The sequence below is a fragment of the Phascolarctos cinereus genome, unplaced genomic scaffold, assembly GCF_003287225.1.
Source record: "Phascolarctos cinereus isolate Bilbo 61053 unplaced genomic scaffold, phaCin_HiC Scaffold_5;HRSCAF=322, whole genome shotgun sequence".
In the NCBI taxonomy this organism is placed as follows: Eukaryota; Metazoa; Chordata; class Mammalia; order Diprotodontia; family Phascolarctidae; genus Phascolarctos; species Phascolarctos cinereus.
The window spans coordinates 359,165,634-359,186,985 of record NW_027555958.1 but is presented as its reverse complement, the minus strand read 5'-3'; the positions used below and the strand labels follow the sequence as shown (position 1 = coordinate 359,186,985).

The 21,352-nt window shown below is 36.4% G+C and overlaps 1 protein-coding gene and 1 pseudogene across 6 annotated transcripts in view; both read left to right on the top strand.

Moving 5' to 3' along the window:
* Positions 1-21,352, top strand: part of MARK1 (microtubule affinity regulating kinase 1) — a 151,201-nt gene that overhangs the window by 21,904 nt on the left and 107,945 nt on the right. The window lies entirely within an intron of this gene.
* The window catches only part of LOC110205424 (ATP synthase F(0) complex subunit e, mitochondrial-like), a 31,825-nt pseudogene continuing 11,278 nt past the window's right edge, over positions 806-21,352 (top strand).

Genomic DNA, 21,352 nt, shown 5'->3' with positions numbered 1-21,352 from the left:
TTTAGCCTTTATCCATTTCCTCTTAGCAAGTAGATTCATGATTTTTAACTAGGGGCCTTTTTAGGCCTTTTTACAATTGATTTGCCTCAGTTCAACTTCCACATAAAGTCATTATAGCAAGTGTTGGTGTAATTTCTAATGTCCATTACCCAATTTTCATTATTAGTTATTATTCTTTATCATTATCAGTTACTTGAGTTTAGGATCAAAATTTTAAAAAAATTTGTAGTACTAGCAAAGAATAGAAAACAAAGCAGATGCCTATCAGTTGAGGAATGGCAAAGCAAATTGTAGCATATTGGTGTAACAGAATATTATGGTGAATTGAGTTATTTTAATTGCATGTCATATCTTTTTATCATTATTCTTCTTCTAATTCTGATCTTTTCTTGAAAAAGTTCATGGGGCTGACAGCTGATTCAGTGATGACTTCTGCATCATTAGTGACTCCTTTCTTGTCTATCAAAATATAGTCAGTTTTTTTTTGTGTGTGTGTGTGAGATGTTATTTGGTACTTGCTATGATCATATTTGCAAGTTCTTTTCTCCAAAATATATATGTCTTTATCTGGGGGGCAGCTAGCTGGTGTAGTGGATAGAGCACCGGCCCTGGATTCAGGAGGACCTAAGTTCAAATCTGGCCTCAGACACACAACACTTAGTAGATGTGTGACCCCGGCCAAGTCACTTAGCCCCGTTGCCTAGCCAAAAAAAAAATACACACACACACACATATATACACACATACATACATACATGTATATGTATATATATATATTTATCTGGTCGAGGTTCAGCGGAAAAAAATGGTGCTGCCTGTGGATGTCTTCCCCCCTCATCAAAGCGGATTGGTATTCGGCCCTGCTCTTGGGCATGGTCTGTGGTTTGAAGCACTATGCTTATCTAAAGCCATGGGCAGAAAAAGAATGGAAGCTAGTGGCAGAGCAAAAAAAAAAGAGGAAGAAATGAAGGCTCAGCAGAAATTGGAAGAAGCCTGAGGTGACAACATATTGAAATAACAGATTTGCTGTGTTTTCTTCTACAAGAATTGTGATCTAATAAAGCTTTCTATGATGTAAAATGTATACATGTATATATGTTTATGGTGTAGAGGTGTGAGGCTTCTGTATAATCTACAGGTCAGCTGGCTTCTCCTATTCCTTTCTGAGACATGCTTTCTGATATATTTCTCACTATCTTCAATTCTCACCTTTGGATTGTAGTCACTAAGTGTATGTTGATTTGATTTGGAGGGTCTTGTTGAGTTTTTAGTAGAAATTTTCTGTCTCATCATTGTCTGAATCAGAATTTGGTGCATAAACTACGATTATTTTTATGATCATCTTTTTTGTAAATACATATCATGAGATCTTCAATACAAGATGACCAAATTTCCCATGCCTTTGGATGAATGATAAAAGTAACTCCACCAGTTCCTTTCTTTGCTTAAGATGCACCTGTGAACCAACTTGCCATTTACCTGTACCTTACTTCTTTCTTCTTGTTTCATTTATAATAACATCTAGCATTTATATAGAACTTTAAAGTTTTCAAAGCACTTTACAAATATTATCCCCAATATTAATTGGGGTTAAGTGACTTGCCCAGGGTCACACAGCTAGTAAGTGTCAAGTGTTTGGTCTGAGGTCACATTTGAACTCAGGTCTTCTCAACTTTAGTGCTGGTGCTCTATCCACTGTGCCACCTTTTTCTCCACAGAGAAAAATCTCCTTTTTCTTCACAAGAACCCTGGTAGGTAGGAACTTTTTCTCGTTTTATAGATGAGAGAACTGAAGCAGAAAGAGGTGAAATGACTTGCTCAGGGCCATACAGATAGTAAATATCAACTCAGAAAACTCAAGTTTTTCTAACTCCAGGTCCGTCACTTTATCCTCTGTGTCACTTAGATGTATTTATAGTGGGAATGTCAAGACCAATAAAGTATGATTTAGATCCTCCAATAGTATACCCATTCTTTGGTTATTCGACAAAGATTTCACATTTAGAGCACTAATGACCAAGCTAGAATTAAAAAAAAAAGTCTAAAAAAGATGTGATTCTTAATACTCTTTGCTCCCTTTTCTGTCACTCTGTCATTGCTGAAGTAAAAGGGGGCACATAATAACAAGGGTAATTTTGTATTTTTCTTTGTATTTTGGGTTGCCATGGCCAAGGAATTCATCACCAAGTGACTAGCTAACTAGTGATGAGCCTCTTTATATAGGAGGGGAGCAGGGAAAAGAATAAACATTTATTACGTGCCCGCTATGTGCCAGAGACAATGACAGACACATTATAGATCTTATCCCACTGACTCACCCAACCTGGAAAATAGATACTATTATTATCACCATTTTACATTTGAGGGAAATAAGACAGATAGAGGTTAAGTGTCTTGCCTAGGGTCACAGCTAATAAATATCTGAGGCTAGATTTGAATTGTGGCCCTCCTGACTTCAGGCATCATATTTAATGTACTGTATAGGTGCCTAGACTTAGCTAGATTGAACCTCAAAAAGCAGTCTCTCTCTCTGTTGGCAGCACCATGCTTTTGACGGCAAGGTAGAACTTTGCAGAGCTTGTGCTCTGCAGGCATAGTATTTCAGAATTCTAGGTCATTATAGGACATTGGAATGGTACTTTGTGGAGGTATGTGGTATAAGATGTCCAAATCCATTTCATTCCAAATTATCAGCTAGTTTTTCTAAGTACGTTAATTAAAAAACTAATTTTTTAACTTTTATAGGTTTGTTATAAAACAAATTTTTTTATGTATTTGGTTACATGTTTGGCATATTCTTTTCTTATTGTTCTAACTCTATATAATTTCCCCATTCTCAGAATAAATTTTTTTTTATTATAACTAGGCTGATTCCCAAACTTTTGATATTTCTTTTTTAAAATGTTTTCTTGTTCTTTATTAATTACCAAATAATGAAAATTACCTTTTTTGATGTAATCTTATATCCTATAACTTTGCCACATTAATTTATTGTCCTAATTTTTGATTAAGGTGATTGGTTGGAGTTCTTACATGTGTCATTGTCAAATGATATTTTTATCTCTTCATTTCTATTGTTTCCAAGGCTGCTTTATTACATTTGCTAGAATTCACAGTGTTATGTTAAAACAAAAGTGGTTAAAATGGGTATCCTTGTTCAGTACCTCTTGGTACCGAGAATGCTTCTTATTTTTCTTCATTTCATAAAATGTTGTCTCTTGGGTTTCCAATTAATACTTTTTATTGTGTTGAACAACCATTCATTTACACCTATTCTCTTTACCATTTATGAGGCTTTAATAGAACCATAGATAGAATGATAAATACAGCCTTAATAGAACCATAAATCCAAAAATTGGAAGGGACCTTAAGAGTGCAACTCCTTCATTTTATAGTTGAGGAAACTGAGGCGCAGATGGGTTATGTGACTTGTCGAAAGTTAAGAAGTAGTACTTGGACCCAGGTCCTCTGACTACAAATACAGTGCATTTCACTGTTGTTAATTTGCTTTTTAACATTAACAATTTTTCTGAGGTTGGGTCAGTCTTATATGTCTGGTTGATGATAATTGTTTTTGTCTTTCTATCTCCAATACCTAGCTAAGTGCCTGGCACACAGTAGGCACTTAATAAATACTTGTTGAATTCAATTTAATCTTATGTGGTGTGATGAATTTTTAGTATATCACCGTGATTTATTTGCTAATACTTTGTTTAGAATTTTTGCATCTATATTCATTAGGAAAATTGAACTGTAATTTTCTTTAAAGCCTTTCGCAATCTGGATCTCGTTTAACTTTCCAGTATTATTGCACATATTTTCCTATAAGCACTCTGCATTCTGACCAAATTGGACTTCTTATTCCTCACCCATGACTTTTTGTCTCCCATCTACAAGCCTTTTGCAGAAGCTGTCCCTCATGCCTGGAATATATATTCCCTGTAGGAATCCAATCCTGATCCCCCCAATTGCTATGGAAATTACTTTGTATTTATTTTGTATTTAATTTTCAATATGTTTGTAGTCCTTCCCCCTCTAGCCTCCCATAGAATTTAAGCATAGTGAAGGCATAGTGTGTTTTGTTTTGTATTTCTAGTGCTGAGACACTTAATCGTTGCTTGTTGATTTGAATATAATATACTTTCCTCAATTGTACTATAGGATTTTGTTTTTTGAGAAATAATGTCCAGACTCATCTGACAGTCTTCTGTCACTAGGTTCTTAAACTAGAGATGAAGTATTCCTAATGAGAAAAGCGTTTGCCCTTCTTCCCATCACCTAATTTGCCATTGGGTTCTTTAGCTTCCTAATTGAATTTCTACAGATGTCTTTCGATGAGGCACCCTGTACACCCCCTCCAATTTTTTCATGCCATAACACCCAGAAGAAATTTGTGGTTCTACATTGGCTTAACCTGAGGAATTCTTCTGAGGACTTAGGACATTAGGTCTCTATGTCTCAGTACTGTTAGGATACCAAAATAGTCCAGCCACTGCCCCACAATTATCCATTGTAGTCTCAAGTCTCTGTAAAGACTAATTTTTAAGCTTTTAAATAATCTTAATTCTAGCCTCATTTATAACACTGTTATTGTGAAAATAACTGCCCTGTGCAACATTGTTCTACCAAAGTCATGTTTTTTCATCATCTGCGGATTTAGAAAATGTTAAGTGTTTACTGTGTGTAGAATACTGTACTAGGTAGTGGGACAGTGTATGGAAATTGGGTTTAAAACAGTTTCAGTGCCCTTACAGAGAGATTAAGCGTACAGACATTTACTGTACTATATAACATTATGTGACAGATGTACTTACAAAACAAAATGTTATGTTGGGTCTGAAAGCTTGAAGACATTGCTTAGGAGAATCAGGAAGTCTGCTTGTAAGTATGGCATTTGAATTGGGCTGTAAAAGATGGCTAAGAATTCACTCAATAAAGCCAATGCTATGTGTAGAGAATGTTGTGAGCCAATGTGTTCAGAGGCAGAGAGCAATCAAGTTTGACTGGGCCATAGAGTGTATGGAAGGGATTAATATAAAATAGAGTGGCACTAGATTGTGGAGAACCTCAAATTCCAGACTACTATATTTATAACCCATTAATCATCTTAAACTCCCATTACTTATTTAAATTCATAAATTATATGTATATATATGTTATAATATGTACTATAAATCTCATGTACTGTAGGTTACAAGTTATGCCTATTTTCCTCAGTGGGTCTGAGATCTTGTTTTTCTTCATTTTTGGAATTATAGCCTTAGTTTAGACCCTGTATATACTTGTGAGGCTGGACTAGTAATATAATGTATTTGATTTCCTCTCTTTTATGCCATCCCTCAGAAAGAATTCTCCTTAAACAGTATTTTTATGTTATTCTCCTTTTTTGAACCCTGCAGGCTTAATTATTCAGCCTGTGAAGTGAAATTCCTGATCATAAGCAACGCAGGCCATCCTTCAGCTGTTGCTTCTCCTCTGTCTTAACTATTCTCTCCTGTTACAGTTCATTTCGTAGTCTGTACAGCAGCCATTGCTTCTTTCTACGTATGTTATACATTTGATTCGACATCCTCAGCCTGTGAGCTATTGTATATACCATATCATTAGTGAGTAGTGCCTTTCCTTTACCTCTTAAGATAATATTTAGAGGACTATTTGGTGGAGCACCTTTTTATGTCTGTCACTTAAAGGTATATGTATATGTGTGTATGTATATGTGTTAGGCATATAAACACATATTTGTGCATGTATGTATATTTGATATAGTTGCACTAGACTTTTTACACCTTGAGCCGGGCTAGATTTGTTTCCTTTCCTATAGTACACAGAAAAACCTGGTGCTTAAATTGACAAACTGCTGGAAAGCAGCTGAATGAATCTCCTAATATTTATTATATTAATTAACCTAAAATATAAAACTTCTAAAAGCTATTAAAACACATTTTTAGATTATCCTGAATAATTTTCTAATATGTACAAATCATGAGGGTACTATTACTATGGTAATAGTAATTTATTTAAGTAATACTTTATAAACTTTTAAGTATCTTCTTAGCAACAGTCCTGTGAGATAGAGACTACAAGTATTACTATCCCCATTTTATAGATGAGGAGACTAAAGCTTAGAGATTAAGTGACTTTTTCATGTTCATATAATTATTAAGTATCAGAGCCAGAGTTCAAACCCAAGTGTCTTAATTTCAAGTCTAATAATTTTTCCATTATGCCATTGTCTCATTTGTCTCGTCTTTTGTTAGCATATTGAGTAACAGTAATGTGCAGAACACCTGTATTAGCTAGTTCATTGCATTTAATGCAAAACTAGCAGCTTTACATAGGTTACAGAAAGGGGAGTAGGAAAATAATTGTGGCATTCATTCATTCTGTAAGTATTATCGAGCACCTAAGTAACATTGGGTAAAATTGGGCAATATCTTCACCTATGATTTTATAAAACTTAAAGAAACAATGTTCAAATGGAGAATTTTATGTTAGGCTTTTATAAAGGCAGAGATGGTGACATAAAATTATTACATTTTGAGGACTGAGAGCAAGATGAGAGAAGGATCAGAATCAGATTTAAACAGCTTTCTGATGTTTCAGTGTAAATGAAGATAGAATTTGAAGAATAGGGATTGAATTTGAAGAGTCTGTATAAATCTTAATTCAAATGTTAACACTTACAGAATTTCAGAATTAGAAGCCACCTCATCTGTTCTCTGGTATAACTTGTACCCCAAAATGAATTCACCCACAGTAACATATTTGACCTTAAAAACTCCAGATCTTTTTCGGAGAAATTGCTAATAATGCCTCCCCATCTTATAAAGTAATTTTAAGTGTAAGATTTTATGTTCTTCCCTATTAAATGTTAACTTATTTCTTATAAAATCATCATGGCCTCAGGACTCCACCTACTTTTGGTTTGTTCATTAGGCAAGAACAGGAATTGGATCTAAATCCTGCTGCTATGTGTATTCATCCTTCCCTCTTCCCCCTTCAATCTTTCATATTCCCCAAATCATGTTCATATTAATTACCTTTTTTACTGTAAAGAGCCTGGCAATCTACTGCTCTGTTGTTCCTTTAAGTTGTAAGCTACTTGGACTTGAGCTTCCTTCCTTCAGCCTCTCTAATTTCCATTCATGTCAGCTCCATTCCTCATGTATCTCTTCCCTACTGTTCTCAACCCTTCCATTTTGTTCTCTAGGACCCCTGGCATATTAAAAAAAAAACAAACCCCAAACTGCCCTCCATATTATATCTGTAGCCACATCTCTCCATCATTTCCACAAGAAGAGCAAGAGATAAGTTGTCAGATAACTTTGCTGAACTCTTGGTAAACTATATTTACAATTTTGCCCTGATCTGCCAGTTTACTCATCCTGTCATGAAAGGAAATGTTTGATCTGCCATGATGTATTCTTGATGAAGCTACACTGGTTCTTTGATAACTGCTTCTTTTTCTAAGTACACTCTCTTTAACATGTTCTGGAATTTTGTTAGGAATTAAAGTCAGGCACATGAGTAGATAGTTTGTAGGTGCTCTTATGTTCCCCTTTTTGAAAACTGGAACAATATAGGTCCTTCTCCAGCCCTGCTGTACCTCTTCTGTTCTCTGTGGTCTTTCATGTTGTATTAGCTTCTTCATACGTCTCTTCTGGATATACTAGTTTAACTGCTTTTCTCTTTTATTTTTTTTTCAGCGACATTTCTGGTTCCTCTGTAAACTGATTTAGGATTGTATGTTAGGGAACGCATATGGTGACTCTACTGTCTTTGATGGTTAAATTTTTTTTCTTAAAAAAAAAACACTTTGAAGATCTTTTCTACCTTTTGTTTGTTGCCTAGTTTCGTCCTTAAATGAGCTTGAGATGACTGCTTAGTTGTGTCTCTTGCTAAGCTACTTTCAGACTATTGTCCCCCCAGCACCGCTACTTGCTGTTCCTTTTCCAAAAACAAAAATGCTTACAATCCAAATCAGTGTCGCTCTTGGCTGTCGTATCTTTCCACTTGACAAGTAAGTCAAATATTTGTTCACTAAAGTGATTTTTAGGCTTTTTTACTCCTTTCATTTTCATAATTAACTTACATTAGTTAAACTTTTGTGTGAACTTGCTATGGTAAGTGTCAATATCTTTATTCTCCATGCATTTCCCATTTTTCAGCACCAATAACTTTTTCAAATAGGTCAGATTGAAGTTGGCTTAATTATACATCAAATATTTTAAAATGTTTAATTTTTTTCTTGGTATTAATTTTAATGTTCAAATAAATTGGTACACTAACTATGCAGACATTTGATCCAGCAGTGACTCTCTCCTCAGTTTTAATCCATTTCTTCTCAATTAGAATACATATAATTTCGTTTTTCGTGATGATTCTCTGATACTTATCAAGTATAGTGCCTTCTTAATCTTTTCTCAAAGTATGCATGATATATATGTGCATGTATGTGTATATATATGTGTATATATAATACATATATATTTATTATATATTTGTATTTAAAAATACACATGATGCATTATGTAGGTGTATAATATTAAAGTGTGTATGTGTGTGTGTGTGTGAGAGAGAGAGAGAGAGAGAGAGAGAAACATCTGTATAATCTGTAAAGCTTTATCTTCTCTTACTTTTTACTTCAAAATCATTTTCCAAAAAATTTTGGCCATTTCTTGACTATTGATTAAGACAGTCTTTATGTTTTTCACAGAATTTCTCTTCCTCTTTATCCTGTACTACAGATATTGACACATAAGCAGCAGTTATTTTCCTGGTGGTGTTTTTTTTCCCCCAGATGCTTATAACGCCGAAATACAGGATAACCGTATGTCTCATGATATAGTCTTTCTTGTTGCCTTGTGGGTGCATGACAATCTAACTCCTTTATTTGCCTCTCCAAGTAGAACCTGTGAGCCATCCTTCCATTTAGTTGCTACTTTCTTTACTACTACCTAGTAATTTTGCCTAAATACTTAAAACAGCCACAATAGCTATGACACTGTTGTAGACTTTTATTCAGTTAGTGAAAATTGTTGGTGAAATGAGAATTAAGAACATAAGGTATTTTAAAGGTAATTTAATAATATGAGTTTGATAATTGCAAACATTGTATGTTTTGAATATCCATTTGACAGGTTTCTTTATAGGAATTAGATGGGAAAATGCCCCTGGGGGGGTGATTACGGGGTTAAGTGACTTTCCCAAGGCCACACAGCTATTAAGTGTCTGAAGCTGGATTTGAACTCAGGTCCTCCTGACTCCAGGGCTGGTGCTCTGTCCACTGTGCCACGTTGGGAAAATGCATGCCTTCTGTAGAGACTGTTTTGGTTTTATTACGTTTGGAACATGTTTTTGTGGTGGATGACTGTAAAATCATAATGAATGTATTAGGAAAATACTTATTTTGCAAATACTCTTTATATTTGACTTTTCAGGAATATGTTAAATAGTTGTAACATCAGCTCTTTATATAAATTAGATGGCACATGGGCCTAGGCCTCAAGTATTTTAGCCCTAGATCTGTGATTCCATGATTTATTGAGGAAGATTGATGTATCTTTCCGATGGTTGTAGTCCAAATCACCTCTTAGATCGGGTTTTGTTCTTAAATTTTTTTAGTATCATGGACCCCTTTGGTAGTCTGGTAAAGCCTGTGGACCACTTCTCAGAATAATTGTTTTAAAGGAATAAAATGAAATACACATATATATAACAAAATGTTGAAATATAGTTATCAAGATATTAAAACAACAGCAAGAAGTTTGTGGACCTCAGGTTAAGAACCCCTGCCTTACATGATAAAAGTATAATAGAATTATTTTTAGACTCTTGTAACTCATGTATAATAAATATCAACTGATAAGAAAGAATCTTATGATGAATAATACTATATTTGTCAAGCATAATTCATAATTAGGGAGAATTCTAAATATGAGCTGTACTTTTAGGTTAAAGGCATTACTTGTGAATTTCAGTTTTCTAAGATGAATGGGCTTTTCATAATCTAGATTAAATATCCATTTAAAATATGTGTTGGATGCTTTCCCAAAGTTTCTTTATAGTGAAAAACATTGATTTTCATATTGGCTTAGCATGAAATGTTGTATATAGACTAAACTTCTCAATAAAATTTTTACTTTGGCTTTTAAATTTGTGAAATCTAGAACTTAAGCTTACCCTTGACCTAACTAGAAAGATATATGTAAAAAAATTTTAAAGCAAAAACAACTGAATTTTTTTATTCTGTATTGTTTTGGTGGAAAAAACCACACATACATACACCTTCCTTTACACACACACACACACACAAACATACACACACATACATGTTTGTAACAGAGCTTATAGTCTAACGATCAGGGTAATGAGTATCACAAATGTTTTAATGCCATCGAACTGATTACAGTGCCAAAGATCCTGAGCTGGCAAAATTAAACCTTGTTTCTGATGCCTTATTTAAAGTCATATTTGGAAACTAGCTCAAGGTCTGGTAAAAGCTTCTTCCTCAATGAATAGACTTAAGACTTAGTCTCAGTACAGGAGCTGGCACATAATAAATGTTTAATAAATACTTGTTGACTTGGAGTCTCCCTCAATGAACTCCAGTGGCTCCCAGTTACTTCTAGGATCAAATATAAAATTCTTTGGCTTTAAAACCCTTCACAACCTAAGCCCTCCTTGTATTTCCAGTCTTCTCATTCCATTTTCCTTTATTCCACAGACAATGTCCAGCAATATAGCTAATGTGATTCCACTGTTAGCTTCCTTGCTATTCATCACACACAGACACTCTGTCTTCCAAATGTGCATTTGTAATGGATGTCCTTGATACCTGGAATGTTCTTCTTCCTCACTTCCAACTCCTGGCTTCCTTGATTTCTTTCAAAATTCAACTCAAATTTCACTTTCTACAGGAAGCCTCTCTTGATATTCCCTATATATATAGTATCTTTACTCTGAGATTACCTTCCACTTACACTGTATACATCATGTTTGTATTAGTCGCATGTTCTCTCCTCCATTAAAATATGACTTTCTTTAGGGTGGGAACCATGTTTTTGCCTTTCTTTGTATTCCCAGTGCAAAGAACAGTTCGCTTTTAATAAACGTTTGTTGACTGTTCACCCACAAATTTAATAAAGATGTCACCACACACACACACACACACACACACACACACCCACACACACACACACACACACACACACACACCCCCTGACCTTTATATAAGTGGTTAGTAAAAGTAGAATAGCACAGGGACAAACACAAGTCCTTGGAACACTCTATTGGGTTCGAGCAAAGGCTAGAAAGTGACTGGTTGGGGATATGGCAGAAGTTATTCTCATTCATATAAAGTTTGAGTTAAATGATGTTTGAAACACTTCCTAACTGTGATTCTATGGCATATAAAATAATATTGTTGAGTTAAATAGTCTAGGAAGTGCCTTCCAGCTCTAACTATTAACTCAAGTTCTAGCATAAATTTTCCTTCATTTCATTTGGTCACAATTCTCTTTATCCTAGGAAACCCTTACCTGTATCTGATGCATTCCAGAAATCCAGGAAGCTTAGAGAGGAAACACCAATACCCCATGTATTGAGAAATCTAAGGGATAATCTGAGATATAATCAGCCACTTTAAACTCAGTAGTAGTAGTGATCCCAAAGGAATCTCCATCACTGGACCTAAGGTCTCATCAGAACTATTAAGAAGCAGTCACAATTTCACCTGAAATATTATCAGTTGACAGGACTGTGAACATAGTTTTTATTCTATGTTTAGGGATTTGGTCCTGCTTTTTCCCTATTTAAAGGAAATGCAGAGGCAGTGTGACATAGTAGATAGAAAGCCAGTCTTGAAACTAAGAGGACCTGGGTTCAAGTTTTGACCTTGGGGAAATTAGCTAATCTCCCATTGCTCTAGGCTAGTGGTGTCAAAGTCAGATAGAAATGAGGGTCACTAAATGGTACCTATAGATCCCTGCAGGCCACATAGCAACTTAGAAAACCACATATTACCATTATCTGTCTTCTGTTGTATTTTTATTTATTTTGTTAAATATTTCCCAATTATACTTTCATCTGATTTGGGTAGGCTCTGTTTAACACCTGTGTTCTAAAGCCTCTGAAGACTATAAGTTGTAGAGAAAGTGCCTACCTGCACCTAAAGGGAGTTTTCTTATCTGGGAGTTCTCTATAACAGGGATGATCAAATCTTTTCTATAAAGGGCCAGATAGTAAATATTTTAGGCTTTGTAGTCCAAAAAGCAAAATTGAGGATATCATGTATGTGCTTTTATAACAAGATAGACAAAATTTCTACTTTTTTATTAATAAAATTAAAAATATGGTAATTAAGTACAATTTTTGTAATACTGATGAGAATAGAATTCTCTTTTTTATGGAAAACATTTTGCTTAACTGGAGTTCAAAATTAGTGAACTTTGGACTATATCATCAAAATAGTTTACAAATGTTCATCTGTTAATGCTGATCTGTAATTAGATATTACATGTTTCATCTCTGAAAAAAAATTTTTTCACACAGAGTAGGTACTGCCAAATACTGATATCAGTTCTTTAACATATGTTTTTAATTGAACATATTCATCACTTGGTGTTTTTGTTTTTGTTTTGTTTAATTTTTGGCTAGACAGTGGGGTTAAGTGACTTGCCCAGGGTCACACAGCTAGTAAGTGTTCTGTGTCTGAGACTGGATTTGAACTCAGGTCTCCTGAATCCAAGGCCAGTGCTCTATCCACTGCGCCACCTAGTTGCCCCCACATATTCATCACTTGGAAGTCATTTAAATAATTCTTTTAGACTCCTCTCTTGATATCCTCTCTTGATATTTGTCAAAGAACATGCAATTAACATTGAAGCTAATCACTTGTAGTTGAAGGTTAGGTGGAAGCTTCTCAGTTGCAGTTAAGTGAATTTTGAAGTATGGAAATTTATTTTGTTCTTGAAATTGAGGTCTGGGAAACACTGCTCAAACTGTTTTTTGAGCTTAGAAAATATATATGTTGCAATTTTGTATGGGAATGGAGATCTTGCTTCTTGTTTTAACTTTTGACAGCATGGAATAGGGGTAAAGCAACTTGACATTACTTCCATTCAAACAACATTAGCTGTTGTCAAATTGACTTTTACCACAGTGTATTTCACATAAGCACTGTTTTGCCTTGTAATCTTAGGTTAAATTAATTAAGAAACATCAAGACTGCAGCAAAAAGCTAATTTTCAGAGTGAATCAGTGTTCACTAATAGTGATCGAAGATGTCTCTTCTCTTTCAGAAAAAAAATTTCAGTCTTAACCCTGAGCTGAAAAAGTTGTAATAAAACTTTTTTCTCTTTTCTTGTTTTGTTGTGATGGAAATGTACTAGTAAAAAAAAAAGGTAGGGGCAGCTAGGTGGCGCAGTGGATAGAGTACTGGCCCTGGATTCAGGAGGACCCGAGTTCAAATGTGGCCTCAGACACATAACATTTACTAGCAGTGTGACCCTGGGCAAGTCACTTAACCTCATTGCCTAGCCAAAAACCAACCAAACAAAAAAAGTTGTGGTCCATGTGTGATACACATGACACTTGATGCTGTTGAGTTATAATTGCCACCACTGCAATTTGCCGTGCACCTAGCATCAATACAAAGTGATAACAGTGCTACATACAATCTCTGTAGCAGCTGCTCAACCTTGCCATTGTAATATGAAAACAACTACAGATAGTAATAAGTGGAGGAGCATATCAGTGTTCCAGTAAAACTTTATTTAAAAATGTAAAACCCGGGGAAGCTAGGTGGCGCAGTGGATAGAGCACCGGCCCTGAAGTCAGGAGGACCTGAGTTCAAATTTGGCCTCAGACCAAGCACTTTACTCTTACTAGCTGTGTGACCCTGGGCAAGTCACTTAACCCCAGTTGCCTTTAAAAAAAAAGTAAAAACATTCTTAGCTCATGTGCCATTCAAAAACAGGTGCTGGCTGGATTTGGCCCCTGGGCTATAGTTTGCCAACCCCTGTTCTTTATCAGTGAAATGATAGGTCCACTCCCTATCTCTGTGTCCCTGAGGGTAAAGAGGTAAATAAACTAAGACAGACCTTGTCCCAGGGTAAAGGAGGTCAAGAACTATGAATTCAGTTCAACTTAAGATGCATTCATTAAACTCTTTTCTGTGTGTGCTAGGCAGTGGGGATACAAAGAAAAAATACTCTGAAATAATCCCTGACCTAAAATAGTTTACATTTTCCTGCAGGGGGAGGGTCGATACAATATTTATCAAGATTTATAAATACAAAATATATATTAAGTCAATACATAATTTCAGAAGGGGGAGAACACTTAACAGTTGGAGTGGGGGAGAATACATCAGAACAAACTTGGTGGACTATGTAGCAACTAAGCTGAGCCATGAAGGGACAGAGGAGAGTATTCTAGGCATTGAACACAGCTTGACAAAGCCACAGAGCTGGGGACTGCCATATCACTTCTGGGGAATAGTAGAATAGTAGGGAATAAGGTGAAAGCACCACTGTGAGCATTTGACAGCTGTCCTTAAAATAGAGAAGCGTCATTTGTGTGATTTGATCATCTCAACCTAATCAGTGACTCTAGCCTCAAGGATAGGTTGACCAAGCAAGCTACTTTATGAAGGGACCCCTGCTTGTTTATTTGGCCAAGTGGTTTACTGGCCACGAAATCCAACAGCACCTGGATTTTGGGAAATGCAATCAGTAGTTAAGGCAACTAGATTATATGGTCAAAGCAGACTAGCAACAAAAATTACTTGGTGCTGAGAAAGAGAATACTGGGAAAGCTACTTGCCCAGGGTCAGGATTGGGCCTAGAACAGGCAGATGCTGCAGGTGGGCTATAGAGAGGCACACTTGCTAAGATTAGAGGAGGGTATGGACAAGGGAAAAGTCACAAAATTTCAGAGTTGGAAAAGGACCCCAGTGGCCATTTAGTCCTACCTGTGCCTTAAAAAGAATCTCACTGTACAACATCCTCTTCCAACCTTTGCAGCTCACTCTCTGCAACCCGCAGGAAATCTACTGCACTGTGAGTTGGCAGTTAAATGTTGGGAATTTTTTTCCTTACATCAAGCCTAAATTTGTCTCTATAACTTCTACCCATTGTTCTTAGTTCTGTGTCCTACGCCAAGAAGAAAAAAAATTGTATCCCTTTTCCACAAGCTAGACCTTCAATGGCTCTCTCTTGACAAAACTTCTGCCTACCTTTTATGGTGCTCTGTAAAGTAGCCCAAGTCCTAACTATCCATATTTTTTTGTTCCTTGCTATTTTTCGCTCTTCATAATTACATTATTACATTTGCTGTTGCTGCTCCCTTTCACTCACTGCAAATGTCTTCTTTCTTCTTTTGCCTCTGCCGTCTTTTAAACCCAGTTCAAGTTCTGTCTCCTCTGTCAGGTCTTCCCTAATAACTATCTTATATTGATTGTACTTATTATTTGTACTGCCCTTTATACAATAATATCTTTATTAACACAGAAGATTATTACACAGTGCATTATAGTATGTACTTAATAAATGTTTATTTAAAGAAATAGTATCACAGGTGACATAGTGCTGCGTTCCATGATATTGACACCCTTGCCCAAGTGAATCTAAGTGATCTCCTACTGATAATAGAGGCAACAGAACATCTATAGTCCTTGACTATATATACTCCCTTGACTCCATGCTGTAAGGCTGTGCAGTTCTTAAGAAAATAAGATTTTTCTGCCAGCTAGCTCAGGTCAGCTTTAAGAGGCTTTGTGTTTTTAACCTGAGATAACATGTATTCTTGGAGACCACCACCACTGACATGCTCCCCTTAAGATTTTTTCCCATACTACCATACTCAGGATGTAGACATGATTTGAAGCTCCTTAGGGCAGGGATCATATATTATCTTGGTATTTTTCTTGCACTAACCACAGTGATTTGCACATGGAAGATATTTGATAGTAATTATATGGAGTTAAAAAGAAAATTTATTCACAATATATTCATTAGTTGGGGTATTTCATTATATAGGCAGTTCTCAATTAAAAATTAATTCAATTGTAAGTTTTTCTCTAGATGAAAAATATGTTCTGAATTTCAATAATATAAATTATTAGAATCCCAGGCCAACCCATAAGAACATATTTGTCCCATGATTTTACCTGAGATAGGTCAGTAATCCTTCTCTAAAATTTTATTCTAATGCCTTATCACAACATGGAAGTGAGTCTAGGTTTATCAGGTTTTTGCTGTGGGATCCAGGTGTTCTTAAGAAGGAGAGGAGAGGCTTTCAGTATGGTCTTGGTGACAAACTATTGTCGGAGGATGAATTTAGCTAAATTTGAAGAGTCTGTGCACCGGAAGTTGGCCATGTATGTGATGACTTTTTTTGACCACAGCCACTTGTGAAGATCATTAGCTAAGTCACTAAAAGGTTGTGATCTACATTAGTGGAAGCAGTACCTACAGTATTTAAATCAGAAATCTTTCAAGTATGGGAGCAAATATAGTACTAATTATACTATTTGAACACAGTGAAGTACTTTTTGAAGAACTGGTATATAATCTGAGATGTTTCAGAGAGAAAACTCAGCCATCCAATTTCTTTCCCTTCAAAAAGGATACTTAACATTCCATGTAGACAGATGACTTGATCTCTTAGTTCCGTCCCAGCTATAATATCCCATAATTCTATTATTTCTAATAATCCTGGTGATTTTCAATGGTTTTTATTAACTACTGGTTTAGTATTTTGCTATTCATTTTTTTCATTTATGTATAATTATAATTGAATGCCTTAAATTTTATGTTGCCCATATCTCTTAGTCTGTGTAGGAAGTCAACCATGGCATTGAACTTGAGATATACAACTGATAACATAAGATTTTTCTTCTTTTTGTAATATAAATTTATTTTTAGTTTTCAACATTTACTTCCTCAAGATTTTGAGTTCCAAATTTTCTCCCCATCTCGTCCCTCCCCCCACCCCAAGATGGCATGTATTCTGAATACCCCTTCCCCTAGTCTGCCCTCTCTTCTTTCTCCCCCCCCCATCTCTTATCCCTTTCCCCTTCTATTTTCCTGTAGGGCAGGATAGACTTCTGTACCCCATTTCCTGTGTTTCTATTTCCCAGTTGCATGTGAAAACATTTTTTTAAACATGTGTTTTTAAAACTTTGGGTTCCAAATTTTCTCCCTTCCTCCCTCCCACCCACCCTCATTGAAAAGGCAAGCAACTCAATAGAGGTTATACATGTGCAGTTATGCAAAACACTTCCATAGTAGACATGTTGTGAAAAACTAACTCTTTTTCCTTTAATCTTATCTTGCCCCCCTCATTTGTTCTATTCTTTATTTTGACCCCATCCCTCCTCAGAAGTATTTGCTTCTGATTACCTTTCCCAATCTGCCCTCTCTCTATCATCCCCCTGCTCTCTTGTCCCCTTCTCCCCCTATTTTCCTGTAGGGTAAGACAGATTTCCATACCCAATTGAATGTGTATGTTATTCCCTCCTTAAGCCAAATCCTATGAGAATAAGATTCACTCATTCCCTCTCACCTTCCCTGTTTCCCCTCCACTGTAAGAGCTTTTCTTTTGTTTTTTTTTTTGAGATAATTTACCCCATTCTACTCTCCCTTTCTTCTTCTGTATAATCCTCTCTCATCCTTAATTTTATTCTCCAGATATGACCCCTTAATCTTCAACTCACCTGTGCCCTCTCTATCTATCTATATATCATCATTAATTTTTTTCCTCCACTACCCTAATACTGACAAAGGTCTCATGAGTTATAAATATCATCTTTCCATGCAGGAATGTAAACAGTTCAACTTAATAAGTCTCTTATGATTTCTCTTTCCTGTTTACCTCTTCATGTTCCACTTGAGTCTTGTATTTGAAAGTCAAATTTTCTATTCAGCTCTGGTCTTTTCATCAAGAATGCTTGAAAGTCCTCTATTTCACTGAATGACCATTTTTTCCCCTGAAGGATTATACTCAGTTTTTCTGGGTAGGTGATTCTTGGTTGTAATCCTATCTCCTTTGCCTCTGGAATATTATATTCCATGCCCTGTGGTCCTTTAATGTAGAAGCTGCTAAATCTTGTGTTATCCTGATTGTGTTTCCACAATACTTGAATTGTTTCTTTCTGGCAGCTTGTAATATTTTCTCCTTGACCTGGGAACTCTGGAATTTGGCTACAATATTCCTAGGAGTTTTCCTTTGGGGATCTCTTTCAGGGGAGATCTGTGGATTCTTTCAATTTCTATTTTGCCCTCTGGTTCTACTATATCAGGGCAGTTTTCCTTGATAATTTCTTGAAAGATGATGTCTAGGCTCTTTTTTTGATCATGGCTTTCAGATAGTCCAATAATTTTTAAATTCTCTCTCCTGGATCTATTTTCCAGGTCAGTTGTTTTTCCAATGAGATATTTCACATTGTTTTCTAATTTTTCATTCTTTTGGATTTGTTCTACTGTGTCTTGATTTCTCATAAAGTCACTAGCTTCCAACTGCTCTATCCTAATTTTTAAGGAAGTATTTTCTTCAGTAATCTTTTGGACTTCCTTTTGGCCAATTTTTCTTTTTGGGCATTTTTCTCCTTATTGGCTTTTTGGACCCCTTTTGCCATTTGGATTAGGTTATTTTTTAAGGTGTTATATTCTTCAGTTTTGCCAGCTTTCTCAGACTGATTTAATTTCCCACAACTGAACTTCCAAGATGAAAGCACTAGCTTTTGGAACTTAATTTGATTCAATTTTTAAAAAAATTAAGTACCTATTATAAGCAAGCCACCAAGGACACAAAGATAAGGGAGAAAAGTTTCTGCCCTCAGAGAACATACAATCTATGAGGAGGATATGACACATGAAAGTATAGAATTCTAGATAGAATGTGACTGAGATGAATGAGAGATTCTGTAGAAGTACTCTTGGCAAAATGGAGGAAGGAAAGACGTTTTTTACTGTAGGGATCATCATGGAAAGATTCATAGAAGAAGTGGGTGCCTAAACTGGGGTTTGAAAAGAAAAGGGTTTGAATAAGAGAGAATGGGAAGGAAAATGAAAATCAAGTATGAGGGATGACCTGCATGAATGTACAGATAATGCTGGATGAGATAAAGAACAAACAGGCAAATGTGGTTGGAACCGAGAGTATATAAAGGAAGTAATATGAAATAACACTAAAAAAAAAACCCAAGATGTAGCCAGAATGTAGTAACCCATAAATGCCAGTTTAAGGAATTTAAATTTTATCCTAGAGACAATGGTAACTACCAAAGGTTTCAGCATAGGAAAAAAAAATGACATGGAGAGTCAAATATGTGCATAAGGAAAATTATTTTGGCCTGTATAAGATCAAAAGGCCAGTGAAGAGGCTATCACAACAGTCCAAGTAAGTTCTGAGGTGTTGAACTAGAGGAGTGAATAGGAAGAAGAAGGTAGATACAAGTTATCTTGGAGGTAGAATCAATATTATTTGGCAATTTTTTAGATCTAGGAATTGAAGGAAATGGAATTTAAAATCATAGAAGTTAGGAGGAAAGGCAAGTTCACAGAGGAAGACAAGTAATTCAGTTTTAGAGACAGTGAGCTTCAAGTGTCAGTGAGGCATCTAGGTAGAGATACCCAGCTGCCAGTTGGAAATGTGTGACTGGCACTCAAGGGATGTGCAGATTTGGCAGTCATCTTCATAAAGATGATAATGAAATAATAATATGATGACAGTACAAAGTATTATGTATCATACTCTCCAATGCTCCCCAACTTGGATAAAGTCTCTTTTGAATTAAAAATGCCTTATTTATAACAAAATAGCTTGCTATCACAACGACCTAGTCATGTGATAATCATAAGGCTCTGAGTTTCAAAATTCCATTTAATTTGACATTACATGAAAATGACCTGCAAAAAAACTTTAAAAAATCTTATGCTGAAAGGCAGTTCCCCTCTAATCAGCCACTTGATTCCCCCTCAGTCTGTGGGCTGGAAGCTCAGGAGCCAGCTGCAGCCCCTGGGGTATGTTCCGAGCTCTTGGGAACCTGGAGCTGAAACTCCAAGCTCTTCTCTCTCCGCGCCACAGAAATAGACTTTTCCCACTGACCTTCTAAGTTATCTTTGCTGTTTTGGGGTTGAGAGGTCTGGAAACTACCACAGCTGCCTGCGATTCAGTCCTCTGAGACCTGCTCCAGGTTTGCTGCGACCTGCGGCCACGCTGCACTGTGCTTCTCTCCCTGCCTGGGGAGATATACCATTCTGATCTACCATCCAGGTTGTCTTGGGCTGGAAATTTGCTTCACTCTGTCTTTTTGTGGGTTCTGCTGCTTTTGAATTTGTTTAGAGCCATTTTTTAAACAGGTATTTGGAGGGGTTTGGGGGAGAGCTCAAAGCAAGTCACTGCTTTCACTCTGCCGTCTTGGCTCCTCAATGGAGACAAGGTGGACCTTATATATGGAAAGACTGTGGGAGAGATCTAGGAGTGGCCAAGTAGTTTGGGGTGATTGGAGGAAGGAGTTGAAGGAGGATCTGGTTGGGGGTGGCCAGTAAGCTGCCGGGAACAGAGCTCCTGGGTCCTGGAGCAAGGTGGCCGAGGGAGAATGGAGTCTAGATAAGGGTGGGAAGTGGCCAGGGGCCATAACGGAGGTAAGACAAAGGAAGGCCAGGCTAGGGTAAGGGTAACAGAATTGGGAGATTGAAAGGCCAGTTGATGGGATTATAGCTCAGGCGAAAGCCAGAGATTTGGCCCTGTGGGAAAGTCCCGGGACTTTCCTTTCTGGGGTCCAGATCCCAACCCCGTCAAGTAGAGGAAGTTTCCTATAACCCAACTCCCACTGTTGCTGATGAGTTAGGTCTGCAGGGCATAGCTCTGTTATGTCTTCAAAGGGCTCTAAGGTTAACCCAAAGTAGATGAGGGATGGGGAGGGGTGTCTTTCTAATACTATATATCATGAGATTGTGCCTGGTATGCTTCTTGCCATAACTATCAGTTGATATCACTCAGTCAGATTAAATTAGCTTTTAGAAAGGATATTTACTGAAATAGTATAGCCAATCAGTAAACATTTATTAAACTCCAGTATGTTCCAAGCACTATGCTAATTGCTGAGAATACAAAAAGAGGCTCTCAAGTTTACAATCTAATTGATAAGAACTGTTATGCTACATAACACCCTCTTTCTCCAAAAGTGAATGACACATTCTTCCACTAGTACATATGGAGCCCAGGGGAAAGTGGACTCAAGTACTCCAGTGCTTTGAATAGTGCCTGGCACATAGTAGGCACTTAATAAATATTTATTGATTAATTGGTTGAAGTGTAGAGAGCACGTGTGGTTTTGGACTGT